The following is a 27,592-nucleotide window of genomic DNA, read 5'->3' as shown; positions in this document are numbered from 1 at the left end:
GGCCAAGACTGTTTGTCACCTTTGATGCAAATAATGACCTATAAGGGATAACTTGCACAAAATGCTCTTCGCCATTGGAGGTAATCTTGGACTTGAAATGCTAGTCAATTGATCTCTGTACAATAAGGTGAGTGTGATAAAATTTTCCATGTTTCCAGACAAATTTTTAAAGCTACAGCGATGAAGGACCGCTTGAAAATGGCTTTCCGTGGAAATCCAAGAATAGAAGTAAGCTCTACATACGTTAGCCGGAAATTTTCTGAAGCCAATGTCCCCAGTTGAATAATCTCGATTGTTTCTGATCGCCTTTGGCTACCATAGAGCAGAACCTATCAATATCGATGTTCCACAAGATATATTGAAACATTCTCCTAAGTGGTTGAACTTAAATTCCATTTACGGGACCAAAAACCATTAAAAATGAAGAATTGACCGTAAATGGCGAATATTGGGTAGTAAGCTTTTAATAATAAAATGATGATGACATCCGTATATGATGGAATAAATCAATGACTACCAATTGTTTACTAAACGCTCCTACTTAATCGCTATTGCCCGTGCGTCCATCAAAATTAAAAACAGTCATTATGCAGTTTCCAATCTAATATATTTTAATAATAAAATCAGTAAAAAAAACTATCAGAATTATTCTTTTCTCTAGATATTCAATACTATTAAACCTTCCAGTATCAAGTACGATCTAATAAGCGATTGTCCCTTCATGTCATTTAAAGCTTAAATCCCCGTTTCACCACATTCAAACTGTGTTTAAAACTCCATAAGCACCAAACAAAGCAAGACACACAACAAATACGCACCTAACCGTACGCACCTAATGTACATGCGGAACGTTAGCATAAAGCTTGGCTATTAAAAATTTGCCATAACTTGCCCCAGCAAAACGCACTAAGATGTAAAGCAAAGAGAGAAAACCCCCACAACCTCACACGCTTTGCAAAACGGGCTGGTCGTTCTTAAAGCCCTGCTGCTTTCCAATGGTTTTCCATCCGTCAATAGGATCGTTTGTTTGCGTGGATGATGATGGATGATGAAACGAAACAAAAAATACATATATCTATATTTTTATGCTCCGCCACACGAACGATTAGACCATGGGGCACTGCACATTAAAGCCGCTGTCGGGAGGTCGGTTTAAATGATGGCAAATGGAAATATAGGAAATCCTTCTATTCATCGTGCTGCCGTGCACCGTGCGTGCCGTCCCCCTTGCTTTCATCGATTTCAGCCTTAGGATTTGAGCTATGAAACAAAACCAGCATCCAGCACAAAGAGTGTGTCGCATTTTCATCAAATTAACACACACAGAAGAGTGCACACAAGCAAGGAGTGATTTCATATGTTTTGCTTTTCTCTTTTGGATTCCAATTTTTTCTTTTATTTGTGATTTTTTTATTTTATTACAGCAATTTTTATGTATCCTTAAAGAGTTCAAAAAAATGTGTGAAAAATAATAAATATAATTATAAGCACTAACGCCATGAGCCACAATATTGGCTAGCAGCAACTACAATCCCCTTAACGTCACAATGTATCACAACTAGCAGAACTAATCGCATCACTTTCTACTAAAATGGACACTAATGTCTTTAACTGCATCCCCCCCCCCCGTCCCCCGCCCTCTGTTTTCCCTAACCAGCGTTCGGCCAGGGTCAACAAACTTCCCAGCGTAATAGTGGAGTAAAGTTTTCAGAAGAATAAAATTCTAGTAGCATGCAAATGCTCCCACGACTCGTCCTCTTACGTATACGCATGTCGATGTCGACGGCACGGCATTTCTACCCTTTTGTACGCTTTTATTTCACATCGAGCGTTAGCAACAATCACAGTCGATTGGTTCAGCTCAGGTCCACCCGTCCACTCACCCAATCCGCCACGAACGAACACGACTATCTAGCTAGCCTAGGGTATCGCATCTCGCCGGGGATGCCGGGAACTCTCGATCATAACAATACCGAACGACAAGATGCCCACGGATGATGCCTAGCTCCACGACGATCGTATTACATCGTCCCGAGGACGCGAGCTCGGGTAGTGGTAGTTGTAGTAGTAGCAGTACGGGTAAGCGACTCCTCAGCGGCATCAGCGATAGGCACTTTAAAAACCAATTTAAGCAGCGATAATGATTTCATTCCGCTTCAGGGCGCCCTCTCTTTTGATGCAAGTATCCAATTTAAAAACATAATCATTGTTTGATTTTTTCCTACCATTCTATGTCCGTGCACACAGCTGCAGCTGGAACAGCCTGGAATGAAGAGAGAGAGAGAGAGAGAGAGAGAGAGAGAGAGCGAGAACAGAGGTATCAGTATGTAGTAAGGATCTCACATACAAACACAACAGAGCAAAACATGAAACGATGTTTCGCTAATTCTTTATCTGCTTTTCGTTTTTTTTTCTTCAAACGATAATGCAACAATGTTACGGTTTGAAGAGTTACATCGTACATTACAAGGAATGTTTTGTAAAAATTCAAAATTTTAAACAAATCCTTTTGAACAGTTTTTTATTTATTCAAACCCTTTTTTTCGTTTGGTTTGTCCAATACTGTGATGAAACTCTTTCCCAGCACTGTAATTTTTTTATGTTATCCCGCCGAGAGTGTTCTGAGGAATCTGCCTAACGGCTCAACCCTCTCACAATCGCTTCCTGTACTTTTAGTTCCGGCGAAAATAACACCCCCCCCCCCCCCCCCCCCCCCGCCCTTACCACACTTTCCACTTACTCTCCCCTGCCAATTGTTTCTTGCAGCCAGTGGCACCCTACCTACGAGCGGCCATGAAAGAGAAACTTGATAAAGAATGGCTGGTAAACGGTTCCAAAGCAATGAGGAATCACGAAAAAAGGACTCTGGAGTGAGCAACAACAAAAAAACAAACCAGAGGAGCACAAAGGGACGTTGGATACTAGCTCTTGCAAAAAAAAGGAAGACAGAGGAGACTGATGGAGCTCGAATGTCCCTTGGTCGACTTGGTCCTGCTGCTTTCACACATGAAGTCATGTGTCATTAATGATCCTCGCTAGCTTTCCAACAGCAGCAGCAGCAGGGCAACACTGGCGTTTGTTTCTATTCCCTTCGCATCGGTTGCACTACTACTGCACTCTCCATTCACCAAAGTTCACCCCTGTGTGATTGATATGTAATGCAGTTCGCATGCACACATGCATTTTGCTCCAACACAATTCACCTGCTGCAGTTGGCAGTTGACGGTGCATCTTTCACTTCGGCCCTGGTGGATCAAATGAATGTGACAGCTGGTGCATCTAGTGCACAATCCTCCCGATCCTCCTTATTTTCCGGTGGGTTCCATCGAAAAAAGGGGGACTGTGTGTGTGTGTGTCTAGTCGCTCAGGGTACATGATTTGGATGGGGCGCGGTTATGTATGGGAGGACGCTTTGTTTGCGCTAGAACAACAAGCTAGTTCCACTAGGCCGTTACGTTTTCAGCAGTCTATAAAGAGAGTCCAAAAAATCACAACTTCAACCAGAGGACTCCGAGTTGAGTTTAATGTTCAAGCACGAATTAAGGGAGTTTGGAGCTTATAGAGCTCTTCCTCTTCTTCCTTAGCACTACAACCTCGAGAGGTCTCGGCCTGCCATTTCTGACTTTCTGTGACTTAATTTTACCCGTAGTAAAGTAATCAGCCTTACAGTCAGTCATCAGTCTGGATGGGATTTGAACCCCGGCCCTGCCGTGTGAAGACCGGCACTTATAAAGATAGGCTAAACAATTCAAGCCGGATTTCTTATATCTGAGTCTGTATCGATGATTTTCTGACTGCTAAAGCACCTATGAAGACAAATCTCGTCCAAACTGTCCCGACTGCACTTTATCGCTTTTTTCTGTGTGGCCCTCATGTGTCGTCAATCCCTCGCCCCTCGCCATTGACGCACTCGCATGTGAATGTCACGCAACTATTGTTCCTTTTGTGCATTGTTGTTTCGGTCCAAAACTGCCAACAATTGTGCATATCCTTGCAACCCTTCACAAGTCCAAATAATCCCACTTTCTTTTCACTGTGGCAATGTCACAGTGGCCAGCTCCCGGCCTTATACGCTTGCAGCTTGAAAGAACTTACGTTGAATGCTTCCACTTTGTCATTTTGTGAACGTGTGTTTGTGTGTGTGTGTGTGTGTTTGTGTGTATGGGTTGGTTTTGTTTCGCAAATTATCTATCCTTAACAGATTTTTTGTGCCTACGAACAATAAAGACTGACTAGCAGGATATGTGGCGAAAATATGTCTAGTATGGCGCATTACGGCAAGCATGACCTAGTACTGCGTCAATCTAATGCGAGGAAATAATTTGGCAATCTGGTTTGATAACATTTGATAGTTTAGTTTTTTTTTTAAATAATTATAATTCAATTTTTCAAAACTGGTAGTTCGATTCGAAACAGTATCAGGTTCTTATGAGAAGGTATAACTATATGCTTTTAGTTTATTTATGATGATCCTTTTAATACCATTTTATGATTGTTTTAGTACGATTTATGCATAAAGAGATGGTGTGGTGGCCACTGGGCGATGACGGCACCAATTTTCACTCAACAGGGCCGTAGTTCAAATCCCATTCAAACCGCCTCCCCGTACTCAGGGTTGACTACCTTGGTACGAGCAAAACCAAGTCACAGAAAACCAGAAATGGACCTTTCGAGGTTATGCAAAGGTAGAAGAAGAAGATTGATACATATAAATATAATTACTGTATCATTATTAAATCATTGATATAAGTCTTCGAGATTCTAATATCTTTTGCCAGAATATTATTTAATCGTACACATTTGTAGTTTCCTGGCCTTTCAGTATTAAGCCACCCGGGGTTGAATCAGGAAGTACGGGTGTACGGATGAGCCTCTTTAATGGATTACTTTCATGAACTTTCTATTGACTATTAGTCAATATGTCTGAAAGTCCTAACCATTGTAATGACACGTAACACAAATTTTGTGTATTTCTCTTCTTATGCACTCATGTTTAACCGACCACCACCAGCATTTAAGAATCACGTACTCAGAATTGATCAACATCGACCGTACCACTGATCGCCAATCACCAATACGATAAATTTCCTAGCTCATCAGGTTTTTAGTGTTCTCACAATAAGCCGCTTAACCCTATAATGCGCTAGCGATTTTGAGCCGCTTTGCAAGTTATTCCTATGCATTCTTCACTGAACCAGCACTGTCAAATTCTACTGACTATCCTCATGCCTCAAACCTGCTTCCACAGTGAAATCTATGAGTCCCTTTGAGCCAGCGACTCCTCGCGACCGTTCAGTTCGCGTGCCGTTCACTCCGCTACACCATATCTTCAAAAATCTCTCTGCGAGTCGGATCTTTGATTGATTGAAGGGCTTTCTAAATGTCGGAACCGCTTCATAAGTTTCCATTTGAAAATTACTGTCGATTTTTGCATTACAATCTTTAGACCAATCCAAGTCTATTATTACATGCTGATAGTAAGCATTATTTGTAAAAGCTTTATAAGAACACCAGCATAGAATACGAATATGTTCTGGCGAAAACTTGTAGGGAAGATAACTACACCATACAGTGATATACGCTAAAAGTTGTGGTTAATTAGCTATACAGTACGAGGAATGTCAAACACTAAATCTTACAGAACCCATAAGGCAATGTTTAACGAGTGCTATAAATAAGTTCAGATTATGAGTCCCACCTCTTACCCCGACAATGGATTGAGATATATTTAAACTAGGATATATTTAAAATGAAACAACTTCTACACACTACAATATCCCTGGAAGATAGCATTTACTTCACAATTAATCTCTTGAAAACGTTTACACACATTTGCAATCAAAACCAGTAAAACAATTAAGGATGCTTACGAGTAGCACACGCACCAGCATCGCTGCAAAATTCAATCGTTTTCCACCGATGCATAAGAATTAAGTAAATTGAATTACATCCCAACAATTCCCAACTGTGGACAAATTGTGTATATTAGTGATCCTCAGACTTGAGAGCACTGTGCCACACAAGCCTTCCAGTTTGTGCACAATAACAATCCGCAGTAAAACAAACATTGCCATAGCTCGGTAAACAGATTGATTGTAAAATAAAACACACGGTTCGGATTCCGTGCTGAGGCAACAGCTGAGTTGACGTAGAACGACATTGACATTTTATTTGTTGCCAGAATGGAAATACATTTTTCATACGGCATAAACGGTAACTACTCCGCAAAAGCTAATTATAAGTTTGCTACAAAAGCGCTACAGTGCCACAGTTGTTTCAGCACTGGTACCAAAACCAAAATTTTAGATTATTACACATTGTTGGCACGGCTCATTGTGCCCTCCGCTGCCGTTTTTTTCTTATTCTTTTCAGAAATATTTTTTTGAATCGTATTTCTCACTCACGCACTCATGTGCTTGCTGCTGCCTTCGCGTAGAACGCAGACACTCTATTCACCTAGCCGCCCGATCTCTACCGCGAGCGTAAACTTTTCGCTGCGCTTTCTGCGAATGTCAATTATGTGGCCTCGAGTGACGAATAATTTTATGGCGCAATAGTAACGATTTGCCAAACAATCGAGAGCGGGCGAGCGCGTGCACCGAGCCCCGAGCATAGCCGCGAATGGAAGGGATGCGGACGCTGTAAACCGCCGCACCACCGCAGCAGCTCCAAATGCAGTTCAGATTGTTCGAATTGTGCATCAACAAGTGCAACCGGCCGTGCAGCGAAAAACCTCGAGCTTTACGATAGCGAACAATTTTGTGTGTGTGATCATCTATCCCTCTCGGCCTAATTAGCAGTCAACGGGTTCGCCGTCCTGCTCTCTCCAACCGTGATGATCGTTCGCTCTACCATCCGATGATTGCATTTACGCTGCTACTTTCGGACTCGGCGGTCCTCACTGTCTCGATGCCGCTTGTTCGTTTTTGTGCCCCAACGCGCGTACGCTGGATGCATTTGATTCGACAAACGTTCGTCCGTCGTACGTACGGATCAAGGTCTAAGATCAATGCTTATTTGTCTTGTTTCGGATTTCCCTCGCCTCAGCCCCCTGAACGCCTGCCTCCTTTCTTCTCACTCTGCTCTGCCGCTGGGCCCTCACACTGCATTGAACTTCGTCGTTTTGTTTAGGCCTTTGCGCAACACTTGCCTGCCCGATTGGTGCGACTTTTTTGTGAACCCCCCACATTTTGCAGCCACCCCCCTACCCCCTGTTCCGACTCGAATTGTACCACTTTTTCTAACCACCGCAAACATTCCACTTCCAACCCGCCGCACCGATCTTGCTTCGACCAATCAATGGAGTTCCTTCCCAACTGCCATTTTATAGCAAACGATCGAGTCAAAATGGCTGATGGCTTGGCCTTGGAAGTTTGAGCTGGCGGGAGCTTAATTTCGTTTGCGGTTTCTATCTTGCTCTCGCGCTTAGACAAACGCCTTCCGAATGCAGGAGCAGCACCCCCTCACTGGGCTACTCTGTCAACATTTGACATATGCGCTAATGGCAGCTCGGTCTTGGTCACTTGGAGAGTCGCCGCAAAAGGTTCGTGTCTTTGAGAATGGCAATTGTAGGCAAAGCAAAAAAGATATCCGTGAACTGTGGGCCCATCATGACCCTCGATTACGGGAAGCACCCGTAGCGAATCAAAGAGATAAATTATCGCTACGCTATTGGCAGCGGCAGCTTGGCCTCCACTGTCTGTCGTCGTTATTAGAAACAAATCTCAAAATGGTTCTGCCCAGCGGCTAGAACTGCCGTCAGCGAGGAGATTTAAATACTAGCAAAAAACCAGTAGGGTTGGCATTCATTTTTTTCCTGTTTGAATGTTAATGAGAATTTAAACAAAGTTTATAGTTCGACTAATAAAAATTAAACTAATTTATTGGTAATTTTTATTACGAATGTATTTTTTGCTCGATTGCCTACAAACGCGATGTATAGGAAGTCATCTGAAAATATTGTATCTTCAAGTGCGTCTGTCTCATTATTCCTAACCGAAGAAGGAATTCTTATTCAACTGACGTTCATCACAACAAGCCCATGTGGTATGAATTATTCAGCAATTTAATAGTTTTTAATCGAAACTCTGATTGCGGAGGCTTTTTTTACTGAAGAGCCCAGGCTGACACAATGTGTTTAATTTGTCGAATATCAATCTATCGCTGAACTAATGGTTAACTTTACCATATAAAACAAATATAAATAAACTATACATTTAATGAAGTACCTTTACCTTATATGTACTTCAAGGCTATTCTCGAGACATAACATAGCTTTTTGTAATCATATTTAGATCTTTAGAAATCTTTAGATACACTAAACCCTTTTCTCTTCGCTTATAACAGTTTTTTTCTAAATCGATGTGCATTATGCCTTTATCAACTATATTAAACAGATTCCACATCGATTGTAACCAAACCTTTCCTCTATGAGCACGACAGCGCTTTTGTGAGGGCTACACCTAGCTGTCTTGCTAGCGTAGTCAAAATGGGAAGAAGATCCACAGCAAGCTGGAAGCTCCTTTCAAAGCGCCTCTTGAGTGAAGTGAGAATTGGCACGATAAACATTATTGATTCTAAGTTAGAAGAATATTTGTAGAGAGAAAAACAATTTCATATTTACTTTTAGTGCCTATTTCTTGACTTCTTTAGTCTAATCTCGTTTCACCCAATATTGCTCCGTACCGTTTCAACAAAGCCTGTATTAATTACAGTATCTTTCTGGATCGAAAGACTTGTAGATATTGAACAGGATAGAGACTATGACTATGACTATGAGACTATGAGACAGAAATGGCAAGCCTTCCGAAGTTGTTAGTGCCAAAGAAGAAGAACAAGTCTTAGGACAACAGAAGCGCGTCATGGCTAGAAAATGCATTTGCTTTGTTCTTGATTGAGCCTCGAGCAGTGCGATCGCCTGAATTATGGTAAAAAATCTTAAAGAATTGCAATTAAAATTTCATATTTTCCTCAACGACCTTAGTGCCACAAGATCGATACCCTGGAAGCTTGCTTTAAACGCTGTCACAAATGTTCCAGTCTAGTGTCTGTTGTACGATTCTTTTCATAGTCTTGTAATCATGGTACATCAACGTTATAGTCAATAAGCTAATTAAGCTCATTTTAATGCTCAGTCATATGTGTGAAGATGTCAAGGATAAAAGGATGCCCGTAGGTAACCCCAGAAATAAGACAGAAGAGGTAATAACGGTTCATCGAACGAACGAACTGATCGAAGCGTTCAATTAATTTATTTTTAATTGCATAAAAATGTTTGAAAAATCCTCCAGGATAATTCGGAAGAACACATGTTGAGATTAAACACATTGGATCATTTCCTAGAATCCTAGGAGACGTCACTTCGACGCTGGACGCTGGACACTGGACGAGAATGAAAATGACAAATGAGATCTTCGAAACCCAAAACCCAAAACTCTGGAATAACAATTGCTAAACTTATCTTATGCAAAATATTCCTTACAAACACCTTGCATTGGAACACTTCAATCTACGCACTCCCATATAAGTAGTGCTTGCTTTAGTGATATAACGCATAAAGCACTAACAGATAATGTATTCTAATAAATTAATTTCCAATCAAACCATCACGCAACGGAAACGGTCGACCAGTGCCAATCATTAGAGAGCGTAGAGCAAAAAAAACACACATATTTACATTCATCCTTCACCACAACAAAAAAGGACATCAGGGAAAAAGGAGCGCCTTTTCACGATCGATGAAAACGCACCCCGTTTCCGACCCAGAACGTTCATGAACCTGTCCGGCCATCCGCCGTGATTGTTGGGACTGTTGTTGAAAGAGGGTTGTCGTTTTTAAGCTATAACACGCATTTATAACAAACAACCATAAATTCAGAATTTCAAATCCTACCATGAATAATACAACACCGAGCGCCACATTATTTCAGGCCCGGGGTCAACCGTGTCGCTCTGTGCTCTGTGTGTGTGTCGATTAGCTGTCAATCAAATTCCTCCATCGCAGTCTACGATGAAAGCCTAGCCGCGACGTCAATCGCGAGAACCAGCGTACAGCACGCGTCATCACGGTGGCACTCCAGAATGATAATAGTAGAGCCGTTTTTTTTGTTTTGTATCGCGGGTCGTATGTTACGATCGGTGACATATCATTGGAAAGCAAAGACAAAAAAGCCAGACCACATAACATGGTGACATCTCGTAAAGGCCATCGCGATGTCTTTATTGTTCGATTCATAGCACGATAGAATGGCTGAGTTTGAGAAGTGAGGTTTTCAAATTCAAGCTCCCAACTCAAAATGTGATCCAGATTTAAAATTAGTCCCAACAGAGCACAGATTAACCCAGCCTGGTATTACCGTAAATCTCTCTTCGGCAGTCAGGAACGACTGACGGCGCAAAGGACCGTCAAACATTCATGGTCATCCAGACAAGAGTGAACGAATCGAACCAATGGGCCGCGAACTGGCCGCACGCTTTCTGTTTCAGTCCGAATCCAACGCGAAATCTCGATACAAACTCAAGATCCCCCCCCCTCGACTGCCCACTGCCGACTGACCCCTCCGTGGAGCCTCTGGCGTGGAAACAATGATCGTTTAGTAACCTTAACTTTTCCTCACACTGCTCCGTGTCCGTGCCGGACCGTGGATTTGCTTCCACGTTTAGAGCATGATTTATACCGACGAAGCGATTAGAATTTTAGATTTCTCACCTTCTCCAACCGGCCTGCGCTGCCTTCCTTATTGCGGAGCGAATAATAGCAACAAGTATTAGCTTAACTCCCGTGAGTTTGCCGCTGATTTATGGTAACCTTGTAGCCGAAGCTCTTGTTTTTTGTCTCTTACTCTCTACTTATACTACTACCACTACTACTACTACTACTGTCCCGCAAGGGGTTTCAGCACTTCACAGGTTGTGTTTGTTGTTGCTTTTTTGAAGGTTTGGCCCGCAGTAGCTCTAGCGGCCGGCCAGATCGTGCTGGCGAGTAAGAACAAAAAATTAATGACTCGTTCTTCGTTCGGAACACAATTCCAGGGCGACTAGATTCCTTTTTGTCACGAGCAATTGAAATAGCATCGTCAATGATAATGCGACTGCAAGTGGCCGTCGTGTGTGAATCGACTCTTGCAATGGCCCAATGGTGCAAGAGCCAGAGCTATGGCCAATGCTATATTGCAAACATGATTAGAATATTATTCGATTTTTGAGTGAAGTTTGTTCACCGGCAGTAATGAAAATTACATCAACGGCATCAAGTAAATTGTCCTAGTTTTTCGGAATTAGGAATATCTTAGCATTGACGAAGAACAAAATGGGTGTAAGTCCCAACTGCAATAGGATAGGCGTCAATTAAAACAGCATCTCACTCTTTATAGATGTGATAGCCGATGCGATAACGATCAAATCCCATCTTTACACCAGCTACAGATACAAAAATGACAGACCGAGACCTTGCTAGGTGGTAGTTCCAAGGAAGAAGAAAAACAAGAGAGAGCCCATGATTTTACTCAAATATCTCGAGTTTATAGTAGGTTTTTTTTCATTCATAAAGAACGGCCTGGCCGTATTGCTTATTGTAGGTTTTTAATAGATACAAAATCTGCCCTAACCATTAATCCAACCAACCTGAATTCCATTAACTAACTCGGCAAGTGTGATCGTAGCTGCATTACCGCCCCGAGCACCAACTCTCATGCTATTAGATGCTATAACAAACGTAGCTACTCCCAGCGTAATCGAGTAATGCAAATAAATTACTGACCTTCTCGGTTTCTGTACGGCCGATCGCGACAATACGCGCGGCCGTAAAGAAAATTACACAAAAAAACGAACAATTTTAAACCCATTATGATTCACCCGCTCGATGGATTAGTTTCGGAGGGTGTCGATCAGCCGGGGGCTGGCTGGCGGGTGCAGTTAAGGGTATCGATGATGACGCCACCGTTCTAAGAATGGCACCGGAACAAAGACACACCATACCATATACCTGCCGCTGTAGGCTGTAGGTTCCGTGAGGAAAATTAGATGATCGTCCAATTCAGCGAGTTGTATCATTATCACTCAGCGCCCCGCTTGATGGTCGCCCTGCTAGATCATCTGTACCAAGGTTGCGAGCTTTAAGCGATTCATAGTTCAGATGAGGTTGTGCTTCGTCAAATATCATCTCACTGGAGTAGTAGATCGATGTGGCGGTAACAACGATTTACTTCCATTACAACAAAAATGAGTTCTTATACACTTTAAAATGTCATTAACCTAGCCTTAATTTCCATTACCCTTGAGGTGACTGAGTGGGCTTTCTCTAGGAAGAAACCAACAATCCTGTCTGATTCAGGTGGTATACTAAAAGTGGTATAAAATCTATTTAAAACTCTTGCCACACTTTTTTATTAGTTTTTTATAATATCTTGTAGAGAACAGTTCAAACGTCATTATTAACCGATCAGTAAGCCAATATGTACAGAGTTCCGTGGAGCAATTAAACGAATTCTTAAAGCTTCTTCTGATTGACTTAACGATCTTCAAAATCTAGATCATACCTTCTATAGTCTAGTAAACCATTAGATGGCTTACTAGACTTAATGACACCACGGAGTTGGCTGGTCAGTCTTCAGCATGGAAGAACTCGCTTTAGCTTAAATCAATTAAAATGATCTAACAAGGGGTCGGTAATGCTATAACATCACAGGTATCACATGATTTGAATTTTCGATCAAGTCAAGTTAAACCAGGTAAACATATTTCCAACAGTTTTCCTTGATATTCTGGTGTTTCCTGAAGACATGGATCCGTAAACTCCAATCCGCTGTCCAATTGTTCCGGCAATTTGGCGTAAAATGGAAATATAGCAACAAGCAATCATAAAACATTAAAAAACATATTTTCAAAAATGGATTAAAAATCATCATCAGACATCACTTTACAGTAACAAGTTGGAAAGCTGTTCCAGACTTTTTTTGTCCTCTTCTGTGACACTAAAACCTCGAGAGGTCTCAGCTTGCCAATTCTGCCTTCTTTGTCTGGATTGTACCCATTGCTGGATACTACCTGTATCTACCGTGTGTCTCTAATGTGGTCTCGGTGTCTCTAATGAAACGACTACCGAACCAGTGGCGACCCTAAGCTCTAAGAATTTGGAGGCCTCCATTCATATCGATTCCGCTGATCGAAAGCGAGGTCTTTGAGCATTCGGGGCAGTTACGAGTTCGAGGCCTTCCGCAGCAGCGTAGACCACGTACCGTTAAACCCACCACTGCTATTCCTACCGTCGATGTTAACTTGAACTTCAGCAACAAGTTCGTGATATCATAACAAAAGCCTACAATACTGTTGGATTCATTATTCAAGTCACTGATGCTTTCCGCGATTTGGTTCGCAATTTGTTTAATATCGAGGGACCCGCTAAGATCGAAAGCATTTGAAGACATTTGCTCACGAGTTAGCTATAAACGGCACATTAATCCTTCTCTGCAGTGCTAATCACATTAATAATACTGTTTGGACTCAGTGAGTTAAACAAAACACGTCACAAAGCGCAGATGTCATATGCTGGTATTTCTTGGGACTTTATTTCCTAGCGCTCTATTCGGCTTAGAGATCCTATGGTGTTGTCCATATTGTGATTGCCTTCATTTTGACTGCAGTTGATTTAAGCATTTTGACGGTCTCAACTAATGCTTATCTTATTAACGTGACCGTTTGGCTTAATCCTTTTATGGCACCTAAATTCCATATCTGTAATTCTCCAAATCTACCTGAGTCTCCAATACCTCTTAAGCAATTGTTTTTATTATGAAAATAAATTTGAAGTTTAATAAATAAAACACACAACATAATCATACACATCTGCTCTTATCACTCCCGTTTAGTGATTCGGTGAGCACAATGAACCACGCACCCCGTTCCGGGAGAACCATTGGCATTGCTGAATTAAGACATCAGTTTTAAAAAAGCAAAACATCGCCCAGAACAACTTACAAGATTTTAGTCTCGATGCCATCGCCTGCACGGATAATTATGCTAATTTGATGGATGTTTTGCTAGCTTTTCCAGTCAACTGCCGACGGTACGATGCACCCAGCAGGGGGTGCCGATGGGGTCGAATGCCATACGCGGCGTTAAAAGCGCAACGACCACTATCGAGGCGACCCAGTCTGCACGGATTCCGCATCCGCGATCCGCGGAGGAGAGTTTATCAACCTGACCCCTCTCTTCTATCTTCCCTCCCCGCTCACCCCTTCTATCCTGTCATGATGACAGGTTTCGCGCTCAAGATTCGACCGTCCGTCTCTCTAGTCTGTGCCCGTTTCTACGACTATTATCACTGGCCATGTCGCTACCTTCCCAACCGACACCCGGCCTTGGCGCACCTTTACGCTACCAAATGGAAGCTACTACCATCATTGCTGGCGGCGATGATACACATAATTACCTTTTTTTTTTTTTGCTTCCCCCTTTGCTTGCTCGTATCAAAAACAATATCCAAACGGTACGATCCGTCCGGCCTGGTGCTGTGGCCTGGTGCTTTTAAGCCGACGCGCTTTTGTGACTGGTGCGTTCTCACCTCACGTCTACCGATTCCGATTTCCGGAGCTACTTATCCTTCCCACCCCACCCCGTTTGGTGCGCCATTTTAACGGGACCGTCGCGATTTTTCTCTTCAATTAAAAGCCTTCTCCTCACGGTCCCCCGCGCGTTCCAGCGCCTCACGCGATCAGAATCGCGAATTGTTTCGCGAAACGCACTACAACGAAAACATCACTTTATCCATGTCCAAGACCTCAGCCCCTCCCCTTCATCCGGGCCGAATGGACGCCGCTCAGTACACGGTGATGTTCAACGGCTTCTGCGCTCAACTTAGAATTGATTAAATTGCACACAAGCATAATGAGACCACGCATGATGGTAAGCCGACATTGGTGGCGATGCCTACCGCTGCCATTGCCGCTGCACGGATGCATGTACGACTCGGACACCCTACTTCGGCAGAACCGAGCTTTTGGGAAAAAGTTTGCACTTGTTGGTGGTGGAGGCACCGGCACAAGAATGCATTTGGAACTCCCCACGCCAGCTCCCAGAGTTTGTGAATGGTGTTGTTGTTTTTCCACATTGCCTCAATGTTTCAATGCGTCGATTATGCCCAGCTTTCCTCCGTTCGGGAGTGGTGCATTCCGCGGGCGAAGGGTTCTTCGCGGATACGCGAGATTAACCGCGGTTCGGCAGCACAAAACCCTTCGGCATCAAAACATTTGCAATACAAACAAAACTTAAGATGCAGCTAGGCTAGGTTAGGCTAGGAGGCGAGAAAGAGAGAGAGACTGAGAGAGAGAGAGAGAGTGAAAAAAAACTCCACATCCATCACCATCATTCTCCCACAATTATGATTGTCCGGGACGCAACCGGTGCATGTTCCGGTTGCTCGCCTTCCGTTGTTTAACATTTCTATTCTTTAATGGATGTTTGTTTCTTTCAACTATTTTTATTTATATGGCCCGCAGGCGTCTTTTTTGTGTTTGTGTTGAGTGTGTGTGTGTTTTTTTTTATTCCAGCAAGCGCACGCCCTCCAACGAAAGCAGATCAGTTGAGCGCTTTGGTTGATTTCGCGGGTATTTGTCAGAAATATCATGGGTCCGTTCTGCCCCGGCTCGTTTCGCATATGTTTAGTGCGCGGTACTTGATGCACTGCACCCCACAGTTCATCATAATTTTTTCACCAAGTAGTTTAATTGTAAAATCGTTTTTTTTAAGTTTTCCTCCACGCTGCACAACGCAGGAAAAATAACTCTTTTGCTCGGGAGGCACGAAAATGGGAAGCCGGTTTGTGATTAATGTGGCGCGTGAAATGGATATTGAAATTAAGGTCTCATTACGGATTCACCCTTATCTCGAAGGGTTTTTTTTTGTTCTTTCCACGGGTTTTTTTGTGAATCGATTATCACGCTCAGAAGGAAATACGCATCACAATGTATGTGCGTGGCAGTGTGGCATGAACAACCGAATCCCAATAAATACGTATGCGAGATTTTTTGTTATGCTCGCCGTTCTTTTATTTCACAATAACAAACACTTAAATCCTCCATCCGCGTCTGGGTGGTGGTGGAAAATGATTTTAAACGATTGATACGGTTTTTTGCGCTTTTCAAAGCAGATTTTCGCATTCTCTCAAACTTTACTCACTGTTCATCGACATCAATCACCAAAAAAAAAAAATGTTTGAAATTTTTATAAATATTTATACAATATAACAAAAAATATAACAACATTTGTTCAGGAATATTTAAGTAGAAATAAGTAAAACAATATATTTTTAATTACTACAGCCAATTATGCAATAAAAATATTGGGGATATCGAGTGTGAACTTTTGGAAAACATTAAAATGAATTTAAGTAATGTACAGAATGTTTTTTACTGATTATACGAATCCGAAAGATATCGAATTTTAAATGTTAAGTATAAAATTGAATAAGAATATAAACCAATAGGGCTTCCGAATGATTCCACAAGTATAAGAGCATTTGAGCCAAAAGCAATACGGCAACAGCTTTAGAGGCTATATTTAAGGCTTCTGGCCAGATGACATTGCAATGGATACACGGTACTGCAGCTTAAAGGAAGTAAGTAGACTAGTATGTTACTCTTGTGCAATCATCTCTTAAAATAATTAAAATAGCATTTGAAAGACAATACGGCATCGGATCGTCATAATACATAAATCATTATAAGAACTAAAACATCTCCAAAATTGGTTGTTATTAATTACTTATAAGCTCGTCTGTAGTGCTTTAAGTGTTAGTTGAATTCGTAAAATCTGTTAGAAGCGTGTAATATACAACGCCTTTTCAATTTTAACCTTCTAGCTTTCTTACTTACTGCTGCAACAATCCTCGATAGCGCTCACAGTCCAGCGTCGTCGTCTGCCAGTGATTATCCCGGTCGGTCTGGCGGACGCATCAACACCATCACTGTATATCAGGTTGAGCTTATCACGGCTTCTTTGTCCGTGTGGACAACCTTAAAGGACTTTACGGGTTAGGTCGTCCGGTGTCATTCTCATGACATGACCAGCCCACCGCAGTATGGCAAGTCTTATTAGCAGCTCCTCCATTGTCCTTCCACACATATGGGGCCAAAAATCCTTCTGAGCATCTTCCTCTCGAACGCAGCCTAGAGGGTTTCGTCAGTTTTGGGCAGAGCTCCTTGTATCAGAGGCGTATGTGAGTACTGGGACTATAAATGTTCTGTACAGTCCCAGCTTCGTCCATTCCGACAGGTATTTAGAGTGGAGAAGTTTCCTCAGGCTGTGGTATGACCGGTTGGCAGCCAGCACCCGTGCGTGTAACTCAACATCAATGTTGTTGTCGGTGCTGACTTTTGACCCCAGATAGGTGAAGCTTCGGAAGACTTCAAAAGTGCGGTTCCCTATCTGTGCATTACCTCTGTGTAAATCAGTGTTTGCTAGCAGGGCTGCTAGTAATGCCACCATCATTTTGGTTTTCGATTTCGGTAATCTCCAACCCGAGGTTAAGTGGCACTCGCCCGACCCTCTGGTAAGCTTCTGATCCATAGGAGAGCTCCTCACACCAATTATGTCTATGTCAACAGCGGTTTTATTTTTATGATTAAAATGCATTCTCACAGTATTTCAACTGCTTCAAGTAATTTTGTATCTATTTTGTGATCTACAAAGTCCACTCGCGATAGGCAATGCGGATGCATCTTTCCGCTAGTTGAATCATTCTATTCAATTTTTAGCTGTTTCAAGCCATATTTTTTAACTGTAGTATTAACTCTGAATAAAATGCACGACATCTTCTAAGTCGAGTTCGAGCAGAAAATGCTCAGAAGAGTTATTCAAGCTTTATGGTAGCCGCACTGTCTTGCATTGGATTGATCAGTGAGCTGGCTGGTCGTGTCATTAAAATGGTACCAGATAGCCCAGTTCAATAGTATTCCAAGACCGTGTGCATGGCCAGAAAAGAAGTTGTAGACCCCGATTGAGATAACGTTGAAGCGTTGATGCGTTTAAACAATAGTGATTGACCTTCAAACCAGGTCTAGGCCTAGGCCTGAAATAAGTAGAAGTTTTTTTTACTAGTAGGAATCAATTCAATGAATCTGTCTAAAGGAAATGTTCAATCGAATCCAGTACAAAGAAGAATAATAGGTTCTTTATTCTAGTGGAACTGCCTAACCGTATCGTTAGGTATTATGGCTTTCATTACCGAATTCGAAAGAAATTCAAGAGGTTTATAAGACAGTAATTCATTAATGTGCTAATTTCTGATGAGGTTAAACAAAGTGGTATCAATGTATCTTAAAATCACAATATCGATAACATAATCCTTCGAGCAATACAGCAGCATCCATGGAATGCCTCACAAAAGAATCACCACCAATCACCAACAAACCGTTAAACATCAATCCATCCGCACCCGAACCATGTTTGCCATTAGGCAGACAAAACATCTCATTAACCACCTACGGACCTTGGGCGGTTCTGTCCCCGCCATAGAATGGAAAATCTTTTGAGCAGCCTTGCGCAACACTAGGCCACATTCGTCATGTGCCAAATAAAAATAGTGAAAATGGTGAGCCAAACACAAAACCTTCAATGGCACACCTTGGTGCCTCGCATGATAAATATATCATCACATGCCAAAAGACACAAAAGGCCCGTGCCCCTGGTTGCCAGTGACTCCCATGCTCCCCGCACTCCCCGCCGAATCTGCGTACTTATAAAATGTCTTTTCACGTCCACGTCACGCTGCCAGTGAAAGCCTGTGCACCTATGCCGTGTTCATTACGCTCGATTATTCAATGTGACTGCCATGAAAAATCGTCATAATTAGAAAATTATAATCTTCTTTCTCACTCGCACGTACGCTCACACACAAACACACACACTCTTGGAGCTTCACAGCTGTCGCACACAAATTCTGCATCTTTCCCAAAATGCATGTGGTGATCTCAAATCTCGCTTTTTGGCCTCATTACATATGAGCTGATATCGTTATCGTCACCACACGTACGTACCCAGGCACATGTGTTTGGATGTGTGTGTGTGGTGGAAAATGAAAGGCACAAACCTAAACCCATAAAAGGAAGGCTCATATGTAAAGAGCGTGCAAACGGTACGATTTGAATGTCGTTAGGCCACGGCTCGATTCTGGAGGCGCTAGGCAAAAAAAGGATGTACAACAAAAGCGCACCGGTAATGATTTTAATGAGGAATTTGCGCCATTAATTTTCATGTGAAAATCCTTGCATTCATTTATGGCGTAGTGTTGTAAGTATGGTCAAAGTGTTAAAATAGTTTTGCTTTGCTAACGGGATTAATTATTAATTATCGGTCCTAATCATCTCATTGGAACTGGCAACATTACGGCTGGATTGAAGGTGAAATAGAATGTGTTGTTTTTAGAAATGCCTAATGGCGAACAAATTAACTCATCCACATAACTTTTCCACCTTTGAAAACTAAACAATGTTGGATATTTACTGAGTATGTAATTACGCACGCAAATAAAAAATTGTAACTGACTTGCGATTGCGTTGCGTTTGTAATACTGGTACAAACCTCGCACCCCTAGAAGAGCTCTGTAAACCGTTTTAACGTAGCTAGAATTGGGTCGTTGGCAATGTCACGATACTTTCGAAGATAAATCACAATCAATTGCTGATATCTGGCAGCCTCCATATCAGTGCCCAAATTCAACAATCGGATACACAAGACTCTAGACTAGACAACATCAGGCCCTTTGAGTCACTTCAATCCGGACGAAGCAAACGACTATCGCATCTACCGAATACTGAGTACGTTCAAAACGTTTTCTAGCAGACATTTTATCACATCCACTCTAGCAGTTTATTGCGTTCTAGTTGCTAAAACTAGAGAAAAATAGATTTTGTAATTGTGTTTTCCTAATTCTTTTTCTTCTTTTACTGCGCAGGTTTAGGAGGTCTTGGCCTGTCAATACTGGCTTCTTTGACTTAAATTTCCTATACCTATCGAGACCCTTGTTTGAGGCTTATTTCTAAATAAAAGGTGCGTTGCGATCGATCGAGGCTGCAATCATGAGTAAATAGTATCGCCAAATGAAACAGAGTGAGAGAGAGAGAGAGAGAGAGAGAGAGAAAGAGATTAGCAGTGTCAGTCTTTCACTTGGAAGGATCATGTGCCTGATGTCCCCGTTCGAGCTGAAGGAGAAAAAAAGAATGGATGGAAACAAGTAGGATAAGCATTTCTTGGACAACCACGTCCAACAAAATATTTAACTCTATGTGTGAGGCTATCAGCAAATAAATTTGACTATTTTCAACTTCCTTTTGGAGGACATAACAAGTGAACATCGTTACAATCTTTTCTATCTTCCCGTAAAACCCTTAATATTTAACCAATTCCTTTTCATAGTCGAGGTATCCTATAAATGTTCAAGTCGTCTTCCGCCGTTGTCATTTATGTCTAACACAGTTAATTTATTTAGTGTACCTTAAGAGATGAAATTAATTTTTGCCTTAAGTTAAAAAGTCCAAAAACACGCACGCCGACCACAATTCAAATTGGTTGTACACAGCAAAAACAAGTGTTTGCCCTTAACCCTCGGTGCGAATGAACCGCAGACGGTCGATAAGCAAACGAAAAAAAGACCCATCGGCATATGTACGCTAACGAACACAGACGCAATACGCTTTACAAAATAAAAGGCCGCCATCAACTAAGAAACCAAAATCGCTCCTCTACCATCTCTTCCCCGGGGGCCGTTCACACACAAACACACACACACAAGCAGCCAGCAAGCGGACTTGCTAATAATTTCGCGAGCTGAATTTTTTGTTGTGCTGTTTCGGAAACACACAACAACCGCTGGTCTGTGGCGCAAGTGGCGGAAGAAGAACGGCGGCACACAGTGTCAATGTGTTTGTGATGACGGCGGACGATACGAAACGGATCCAGGGTGCGTCTCCATCACTCAAACCCGGTGCCAGTGCGAGCGGATGTCAACCCGCGCACCCGCCAACAGACGACGCACGCAGACGACGGATGAGTTCCTTCAGATCGAACGACAACGAACGGTGCAAGAGAAATGCAAGCAAGCGTTAAAAAGAGCTAGCAGCTGTGTTACCCGCTGAAACTCAATCGGTAGCAGGCCCCCTGGGGGGAGGGAAGGTTCAGACGGTCAGAGAGTGAGATTGAGGGAGGGGGGGGACGTGATAATGGGCGCGCAAGGAGCGGCAGCCGATTCGAAACCGGAAAGAAGGTCAACGAACCTGTCTCAATTTTTATTTTGTTAGGATAGGTTCGGGTTTCCGACAACCAGACGGTCACTACCGGTGCCGCCCGTGATGTGATGATGGCTGTATGGTGTTGCGGTGTGTTATGTCAAGCAAAAGAAGGATGAGAGCGCATCGACGTTCTTCTGCTTGGAACGATAGCTTGAGAGTTGATTGCGTGGTTCCTTTTTACAACTCAAAATACTGTTGATGATTTGAAGTTCATGTTACTCACTATTATAATTCGCAAAGTTAAGCATTTAGAAACAAAGAAGATTCCATCAACACTCTTGAGTCAGGCCACTTTTGATTATCTCACCATATTCCCATACTCAACACTCCACAGCTGTTTGCTATTGCTGTACACCCTTTTTTTTCGTGAGTCATTTCGTTGGCTCTTCACGCGCATATGACGCCTCGTAGACGCAACAAACATACGCTCCGAGACCAACCATCGACAGCGCACGAACCTAACTTAGCCCCGTGTGCGATAATATATGCGGCCACAAAATTGGTGGCGGCGGGGAACAGAGCTGAGAGCTGAGATGCAAAAAAAACTGTTTTTAAAGAAAGCAACTCTAGCTGTATCGCGAGTCCAACCAACGCATGGCCATGACCTGTGGAAAAACATACCCCCGTTTGGGCATTTCCTTGTGGCATCGATGGGGTTGCGCTCTGGTGTCAGTTGGGGTTTTGTTTAGTCAAACTGATACATAGTAGTTGAGAGAGAGAAGCTTGTCCGAACTGATCGATGTGAGCGTAAAAATCATCTTAAACCTCGGCTGAGATACGATCGCTATTAGCAGCATTGAGATCTATGATCACGTGATGACTTAAGTTAGAGAACTAAACATCTCCGTCACCCAGCTGTAAAATCTTCCCTAATAAGCAATTGACAACAGACACTCAGTAGTTTGACAGCATCAAATATATGGAACTGTGCAGAATCCATACTGAGTTGTCTGAGTTGAACTTTGTCTGGATAAAATTTAAAACATATATTTCTAACTTGCCAGAGTTGTCCAGCAACTTTGTAAAATTTTGTGAAACTTATATGCAACTTAATTGTTAGCTTGGGGAAAAATTGCGGCAAAAAACCAATCCGGAGTCATTACAGACCTCCAATGACAGCTTCGTTAATACGATCTATTCGAACTTTGTTTTTCGAACAACTCTTAATAATTCGTTCATGTCTCTCTGGAAGGACAAATTGTAACACTACCATCATTATCATCATCATCATCATCCTCATCAACACCAGTGCAGTGACCTAGGAGTACCGGGGAGCAGAGGAGCAAGTAGCTTTTGTACAAAAAAAAACTATCTCCCAACTGCAATCCCAAGAATAGACAACATGGCGAGCTGGGAGAAACCTGCTTCTGCACCACGGACCGAACCCAATTGGTGGCACACCCAATCTCGTGCCTTGATGATGATGCCCTCGCGAAGTTTCCGCGAAGTACCGCGAACACCTGTTGTTTTGTGCCCGTGCTTTGGCCACCGGCGAAAAGGCTGCCAATCACGCCAATTGCTCCAAATAACACACTCCACCGTTCATGGTCACGGCCACCGGATAGGACGTATAGATGGATGGATGGATGGATGGATGAGCGGAGCGGGATTGCACTTGGCGTACTACCGATCGGATCCGATGATCGCCGTCAGTTTTTGTACCCATCTTTCAATCCCCTTCACTCTTCTGCTCTGATAGTAGACCATGTTTTCTCGCTCGCTCCGGACCCTCGCCACTGTCCACGCGGGGTTCTACGAATATTAATGAAAAGAAATACCGTATGCGTACGGTGGCTACCGCATGCCCCAAACTGAAACCCATCGCCATCACTCTCGCGCACCTCTTCCATCATCATCATCACCATCATCATCATCGATTCTCGATAGCGCGATGCCTACGAGTCGAACGAAAAGGCAAAAACGCACGCCAGCGATTCCTGGCCGGCTCCACGCGATCCGCACTCTTCGCCGAACCCGTCCACCGAACCGTGTTCTTAATTAAACTGCCACCTGCGGAAGGAGTGGCAACAACGATAAAGAGGACGACGACGACGACGACGGCGACGATGATGATGACGACGGCGATGGACGACGAAACATGCGAAAAAAGTAGTAATTTTATCCCCCCGGTTGGCCAATTATTTTTAAGTATTCTGCCATTAATAGTTGCCCTCTCGCGATCGAACCCCAACTCGGGCCGGACGCCAAACCGAAGCACCAAAACCGGAATCGGGGATGCAACGGTGCGGCGGGGCAACCATGGCTACATTCTGGCGCGTTCCCTCCATTCTGTCTAGTTTCCTCGAGGCGACGTCCAAAAGGGCCAGCACAGTAGTGGTTGCCTTCCGTCCGCGCCTCCAAACCTCGTCCCCACACCTCAACTACCGGTTCCCATTCGAACCGGGTTCGAGCTCGGTTTTTTTCCTTCGTGTATCGACAAAACGCGTTGTGGACCCTTTCGGGCAAGTAGTTCATCAGCGCAACCGAAGGGGAAACGCTTTGGCGTGCTCTCAATTTGGTGCTTCGCGTTCAAGCTTCGGGGAACCCGTGGACGTCCACAGCCACTGAGGACGCTCTCGTCGCGCCACTCGACCACACTCCACCGGGCCCCAACCGGACGCGTGGAGGTGAATGAGGGACAAATTACAATGCAAAAATGACCACTAAACTATTTATTAACGGTCTACAACGCAACATACGATCAACGCATCACATCGATCGTATCGGAACGATCTCGAGCAGCCTACCCGTTCGAACGGTGGCACGTTCACGCAATCCAATTTCACCTAGCCAGCTAGCTGTGGAAAGCGCGAAAGGAAAACAAAAACCGTACTCGCGTACCATCCGGGGCTGGCCAGGGACGATCGCTGTGGCGTGGAGCGAAGAAGGAAGTGACCGTGAGCCTTCAGGTTCTGGGATTTCATTCATGTCGACTCGTCGATCAACCTCAGGCTCAGCTTACATTATCGGCAGGGTACGCGGTCAGCCTATCTCAGCGATTCCGAACATTGTCGCTATTTGTTAAGGAAATGAACGATTATTGTAGTATAACGAAAAATTAAATATTTATCAACCTCGGCCGAACGATCGGAACAGATACGCCAAGTTCGAGCGCAGGGACTTTGACGTTGTGATAGGGTTGACGATCTCTTATGCTTCTTCCCCGTTGTGTCTGGGTTTCTTCTATTCTATTTGCTTGAATACGGCGCTCTTAACTATTCCATTGAAAACTTTAATTCCATTCCGATCAACAAGAAATCAATCGCCAAGCCCGCCTCAAGCGTTCCTCGATCCTCGATTACACTTGAATTGTAAGGCGTGCTTCGCTCATCGTTCTAATTATGGTAGCACGCGCAGCATAACTGTGAGAAAGTAAGACACCACCTACACCCACCCACAATGCGTCAGTTTAGCACGCTCGCATCACTCTCCCTCCCCCACTCCCCTCGAGCGCCACAACTACCGACCCGTACCGGCCGGCCGTAAATCACTCTCGCTTTCGATTGCCAGTGTCAACACGGCAACCACCGCAGACCGCCCATCACCGCTTTGCCGCCATGGCTCTACACACGACTTGCCATTCAATGATTGCGTCGGCAATGAAGTTGTATTTATTATAACCCATTAATGTGTGTTACGTGACACAGGCAAGACGTCACCACGTAGGCCTCTTCCCTGTTGCACCGGATGCATCCCAATATGGGCGCGGCGATACCTTGGCGCGAGGATTCGCTCGTCTAACGGCGACGGCGCGGCTATCCGCAGCAGCGATTTGGTCTTCGCTGTGTGTACGGCAGCAGCACGTAAGCTGCAAAACTATAACCGCTGCTGCTGCTGCTGCTGCTGCTTCTGTTGCTGGCAGCTTGACAGTTGAATCACTCAGACCTACTGACCAACTGCATCGGGTGCAGCCATCTTGCTGCCATCCTTGTGGCCATTCACCGCACCTCTCCAGTAAAGCTGCCCCGTTCTAGCCGTTACTCATCCGACTTCGACACATTTTATTACTTTCTCAACTGCACCATCGACCGCTCTTCCAACGTGGGCTTAATTCTACGGGAGCATTTTCCACTAAAGCGAAGCGCTTCGGGTTAGTGAGATTGTGGTGTTGCATCACCGTGACCGTAAGCACCTTTACTAGTGAAAGTGATGAACAGCTGATGAACAGTGCTTGGTGCTAGTAACGTACGCACGGCTGACACCATCTTCCGGCCAATCTCGTAGGTAAGGAAGATAACACATTTAATGTTATGAATCGTTTCTAGGTTAGTTGCTATTGAGCTGGACCTGAAAATTACACTAAATGCAAAAGCTAACGCCAGAGTTAGGATCGATTCCAAATTCAATGAGGATTCATGATCGAATTCTTCAACGTTGCCTTTAGATAGTAATACAAATAGGATTGTGTTATGAAGCTATAGCGAGAATCAATCGCGAAATGGGCCAGCAAAGAAGATCAATCCATCGATAGATGTCCTCTTCACCACACAGAATCCGTTACAGAAAAGCTACGACAAGGCTTGCAAAAGATATCCGGAACGATCAATCTGGATCTTGGTCGATCAACCCAGATCAGCGGGTACTTTCCCTTTCTTGTTTGACTGTACAACTTCGAAAGCTCTAACCCCGATATTTTAAGCTTCTCTTGACTTTATTATAGCCGTTGCTGGATAACCAGTCCTGCGTTCAGACAGCCGATCCAGACAGCCAAGAGACATCCGTTAAATTAATAGTAAGAAGATTTGGTTAATTTGGGGTGGTCCGGTGACCGAGGCGCCGGTCTTCATACGGCATGACCAGGGTTCAAATCCCATTCGGACCACCTCTCCGTACGCAGGGCTGACTACCTTGCTACGGGTAAAATCCAGTCACAGAAAGCCAGAAATAGCAGGCCGTGACCTTTCGAGGTTGTAGTGCCACCGAAGAAGAAGAAGAAAAAGAAGAAGAAGATTTGGTTAAAGCTTTTAAACTTTGACCACTTCACCGTATTAGATCCTACGATTCTTCCAAATTTCTTCTTCTTTGGCACTAACAACCTCGAGAGGTCTCGACCTGTTGACTAACTGGCTTCCTTAATCTTAATTTTGCCCGCGCTTACGGGTTGGCGGTTCGGATGGGATCACAGACCCGGATGAGACTGCCATGTGAAGTCCGGCGCCGCTATCACCTCGTCCACCGGACAGCCACACGATTCTTCCAACACCACTGTTTATAGTGTTTCGTTTAAACTACAGCAGATAATTCATACACAAACTGTCCGCTCTATTTTCCCTCCCTCCCTCTCTCTCTCTCTCTCTCTCTCTCTCTATCTCTCTGTCTCTCTCTCACTCTCTCTCTCTCTCACTTAATCTTTCGATCTAAAGTTCAACCATCCAGGTTTGATCGTTGATTGATTTATTGCGCATCTTGCCACCCGGTACCGGCGGCTTCGGTGGACTCTTTGTGCACGACAAATTGCTTCAAAATTGGTTCCATTTGCAAACGACCACACACACACACATTGAACCGAACATCGAATCGGTGATCATAATTTTTGGAGTGAGAATATGTGGTCTTTTATATATGACGATAAATTACTAGCATTAGAGCCGGATTAAAAATTGAGCACTATAGATGATGCGAAAGGTGAAAGTGTGAGAAAAAGAAGCAAGGAGGATGATTTGAATATCCAAAACTAGAATCCCAACTTGCACTATCTCCGTTGATAGGCTTTATCAACTTTAAGAATATGCGTATACCAACCACATTGCGTCCAGTTCGTTTTGCTCTGCCATATTGATAAGCGAATCCATCCCCTGCCTACCGATTGCTTCCTCAATGATTCAATTCTTAAAACTGTCAGCTTGTCGGAATGTCAAATAAGATGCTGTACGCTATGCGAGTTGCATGCGAAGTTATGAACCATAAAAAGTATGCAAAAGAAATGGAGGAGAAAAAACGGCCACCAAGGATCACGAATGGTGGCACTAGGTAGGTTCACTTTGAAATTGAATAGTTTTTACCCTCACACACCCACATGTTAACTAGAGGAACATGGACTGTGTAGCATCACATCACATCTCATCACTCACGGCGGCGCGATGCTTCACCATGCACTCTCAAACCGACGATAAAATGAGGACCGGAATGCAAAACTGTGGTCGAGGGAAAACTTTATTAAAATTACGATGATACATCACTTGTAATTATTCAAGGCATCCACATCGTTCGGCGTCCAACCTCGGGAAGCGGAGGCGATTCTCCCTTCGGAAGGCGCTCGGAAGGCTGAGGCGAAAATGAGGACATTAGTAAATTTTTCAATGCACTCCCAA

The sequence above is a fragment of the Anopheles stephensi genome, chromosome 2 (genome assembly GCF_013141755.1).
Source record: "Anopheles stephensi strain Indian chromosome 2, UCI_ANSTEP_V1.0, whole genome shotgun sequence".
Taxonomy (NCBI): domain Eukaryota; kingdom Metazoa; phylum Arthropoda; class Insecta; order Diptera; family Culicidae; genus Anopheles; species Anopheles stephensi.
Note: the sequence above shows the minus strand (reverse complement) of the source record.